Genomic DNA, 4,392 nt, shown 5'->3' on the forward strand with positions numbered 1-4,392 from the left:
GGCCAACGTTAGTGATAATGTTGAATGTCACTAACGTTGGCTTCTCCTTTACCTCTTAACGTTACGTTAACCGTTAACTTAGTTAACGTGACTCTTATCGTGGGAAATGATGGCTTCGAGAGCGTTATTGGCGATTACTTTTCTCATTAACGTTACTCCCATTGATGGCTTCGAGAGCGTTATTGGCGATTACTTTTCTCATTAACTTTGCAAGTTACTCCCATTCCACGTTAGTGCTAACGTTAGTGTAACTAACGTAGCCACTAATGTGGTTCTTCTTTGCTTCCTTTGTCCTGAAATCAAGCAATAAAGTGCATCAAAGTTCTAGTCCAAGTCATGAGAAATGCAACATCAAATTTGTCATTAAATTCATGCAAAATCCTCATGAAATCATGTAAAGTGCACAATGTATGCTAGAATCAAGATGTAAGTGAATATCTACCCAAAACTAGCTTATTTTCTAAGGAAATGCATGAAACTACCTAAAAATAGTAAAGAAAAGGTCAGTAAAACTGGCCAAGATGCCCTGGCATCAGAATGGCTCAGAGGATGGAAAGGAAGCATGCAAAAGTGGAAGGAATACAAGAAGTTGGAGAAATTGCTAAGCTGTCCAGCCTGACCTCTTCGCACTCAAACGGCTATAACTTTAGCTACAGAGGTCGAAATGACGCGGTTCCAGTTGTGTTGGAAAGCTAACGTCCGAGGCTTTGATTTTATATATAATATGCCATAGTTGCTCTGACGCTAGGTGACGCGACTGCGTGACCCATGCGGCCGCGTCGCAGTGACACAAATCAGCGTGTTTGAATTCGCAACCAGCAAATTCTGGGCTGTTTCTGACCCAGTTTGCAGCCCAGAAAACATAGATTAAAGGCTATAAAGTAGGGGAATGCATCCATTCATCAAGAGGCATTCACATTCACAATTTTAGGAATAGATGTAGTTTTTAGAAGAGGTAGAGGGTTGGTTCATGCGGGATATAAGATTTTGGAGTGTAGAGGTGAGACCAATGATGTTAGAGATGAGCGTATTATTATCCAATGGAGGTTGGGGTAGATCTATGTATGGTTCATTTGGTTCATAGGGTGGTTGGTATGGTGGATGTGGGTTAGGGTCATATGGTGGTGTTTGGTGGTGAGGGACTTGTGAGTATGGTGGTCCAAAGTCATGTTGAGGAGAGGGTTTATAGGCATATGGTGGTGGTTGTTGATAGTCCATTGGAGGTGGTTGTTGCCATGAGGGTTGATCAAATCCTTGTGGCTCCTCCCATCTTTGACTGTTCCAACTTTGATGCCTGTTCTCATTGTAATTTCTTCTTCCTGCAACATAATTGTAACCAGACTCATAGCCAAAGGGGTGAGAGTTCATAGTAGCAAATAAAAATTAAAAACAAAAATAAAAACAAATTTAAATTAAAAGGTTATTTAAATTTTGAATTTGAAAATTAAATTTTGAAATTTTTAATTTTAAATTTTTGAAATTTGAATTTTGGAATTTGAAATTTGAAATTTGAAATTTAAATATTGAAATTTGATTTTTAAATTTAAATTTTGAAATTTGAAATTTAAATATTGAAAATTGAAATTTGATTTTTGAAATAAGATAGGATAAGATTTTGAAAAAAATATGATTTTTGAAAAATATTTGAATTTTGAAATTTAAAATTAAGATAAGATAAGATAAAAATTTTAAAATAAAAATCTGAAAATTTTTTTTCGAAAAATTAATTAAAAATATTTTTGAATTTAATGAGGAAAGAGAAAAACAATAAAATGACACCAAATTTCAAATTTTTAGATCAAAACGAAGAAAACAATGAAGAACAACTTGAAAATCAAGATGAACACTAAGAACAAATTTTTGAAAATTTTTTTTTAATAACAAAATAAAAACCAATAGCCTCTTAACTTAAGAAAAAGCAAAAATAAAAACAAAAGTAAAAACAAATCAAAAAGAAAAATATTTACAATAACCAATAATAAGGCACACGTTTGCAATTCCCCGGCAACGGCGCCATTTTGACGAGAGAAACTTTTGTGTGGTTTAGAAAATTGCGGATAAATCCTCGTTGCAAGTATAGTTTCTAAACCTTCAAAAATCTCTTCGTACAAACGTTTTGGTTGTCACAAGTAACAAACCCCTAAATAAATTGTTAACCGAAGTATTCAAACCTCGGGTCGTCTTCTCAAGAAATTGCAGGGAGGTATGTTCTTATTATTGGTTATGCAAAGGTATGTTTTGGGGTTTTGGATTAAGGTAAAAGGTTAGTTGAATGACAAGTAAAATAAAATAATAATAACTGTAAAATAAACTATTGGCAAAGTATGAGAACTGGAAGTCCTGTCCTAGTTATTCTTATCGATTGTGATGAGAGTTGGATTTTTCTCCCACTTTGTTAACCTCTAACTATGAAGGTAAGTTAAGTGGATGAATTAATTTCGATTCCTCAAGTCCCAGTCTTTCCATAGGAAAAGTTAGAGTTATTGGAACTCGAATTAATTCTTGAAGAATTTCAATTTTCAATCAACAATGAGTTTGATAACTCAAGAGTCACCAATTAATCAACCAAAGCCAAAAGGGGAGAAATTATATTTGAATGAAAATAATTTGGATAAATGGAGAACATTAATAAATTAAAGAAAGCAATCATAAGTCTGAAATACCTCAAATTATATTAAATAAAATATTCAAATTTAACATGGAAAAAGTTCATAAGCCAATTTAGCAACATTTGTAGATACGAATAAAAGCATTAAAGTAAAATTAGAATAGAAACATAAATAAAAGTAAATATTAAACCTGGAATGAAGAAACGAAGAAATCCTAATCCTAATCCTAAATCCTAAGAGAGATGGGAGAATCTCTCTCTCTAAAAACTATATCTAAAACTAAAATTGTGAATTATGAGAGCCTAATTATGAATGAATACATTCCCCCACTTTATGGCCTCTAATCTATGTTTTCTGGGCCGCAAACTGGGTCGGAAACAGCCCAGAAATCGCTGGAGGAGAAATCTGCCACGCTGGTTTTTCGTCACTGCGACGCGTCCGCATGGAGTACGCGATCGCATCGCCTATCGTCAGAGCAACTATGGCATATTACATATCAAATCGAAGCCCCAGATGTTAGCTTTCCAACGCAACTAGAACCGCATCGTTTGGACCTCTATAGCTAAAGTTATAGCCATTTGAGTGCGAAGAGGTCAGGCTGGACAGCTTAGCAATTTCTCCAACTTCTTGTATTCCTTCCACTTTTGCATGCTTCCTTTCCATCCTCTGAGCCATTCCTGCCCTGTAATCTCTGAAATCACTTAACACACATATCAAGGCATCTAATGGTGATAAGGGGAAATTAATTTTTGGTAATTAAAAGGCTCGGGAAGCAAGTTTCCAATTATAGAATAAAATTGGGAAGGAAATATAAAACCATGCAAATATTATGAATAAGTGGGTAAAGAGTTGATAAAATCCACTCAATTAAGCACAAGATAAACCATGAAATAGTGGTTTATCAACCTCCCCACACTTAAACATTAGCATGTCCTCATGCTAAGCTCAAGAGAAGCTATAAAGAATGAAGAGGAATGGTAGAATCTATAAAATGCAACCTATGAATGCAACTACATGAAAAATATTTCTTCCTACTTGGTTAAAAGTAAATAAGCTCTTCAAGACAAACATAAATCAGATTTCACTAATTCAAATCATACAATAAAAGACAAGTAAACTTGTAGGAAGATAGCTCATGAAAGTAGGGAACATAGAATCAAGCATTGAACCCTCACTGGAAGTGTATATCACTCTAATCTCTCAAGTGTCTAGGGTTAATCACTCTACTCTTCTCTAATCATGCTTTCTAAACTTTGTTCTTCATCTAACCAATCAACAAATATTTAGCATACAAATACAAACATCATAAGGTCTTTTTAGGATTGTAATGGGGCTAAGGTAAAGGTAAGGATATATATATATATATATATATGGTTAAGTGAGCTATAAATTGAATCTTTAATTAACCTAAACTTTCACCTAACATACATATACTCTATATAATTCTAATTCATGCCTAGCTACCCAAAATTCCCACTTTTACATCACATACTCATGTATCAACTTTTTCTTTTTAATTTATCACATGTGCATTGATTTTTCATTAACTTAACATTGGGGTAATTTTGTCCCTTTATTTAATTACTTATTTATTGAATATTTTTTTTTGGATTTTTTAAATAGAAAAATAAACATAACTTATCAATGCACATGAATTTTTAATTTTTCTAGTCTCACATGAGTAGGTACCCAAATTTTCATTATTTTATCATGACACATTCCCTTATTAACCCATGTTCCACAGTTTTCCCACACTTAATTGTTACACAATCCCTATCTTAAG

Source organism: Arachis ipaensis, chromosome B09, assembly GCF_000816755.2.
Source record: "Arachis ipaensis cultivar K30076 chromosome B09, Araip1.1, whole genome shotgun sequence".
In the NCBI taxonomy this organism is placed as follows: Eukaryota; Viridiplantae; Streptophyta; class Magnoliopsida; order Fabales; family Fabaceae; genus Arachis; species Arachis ipaensis.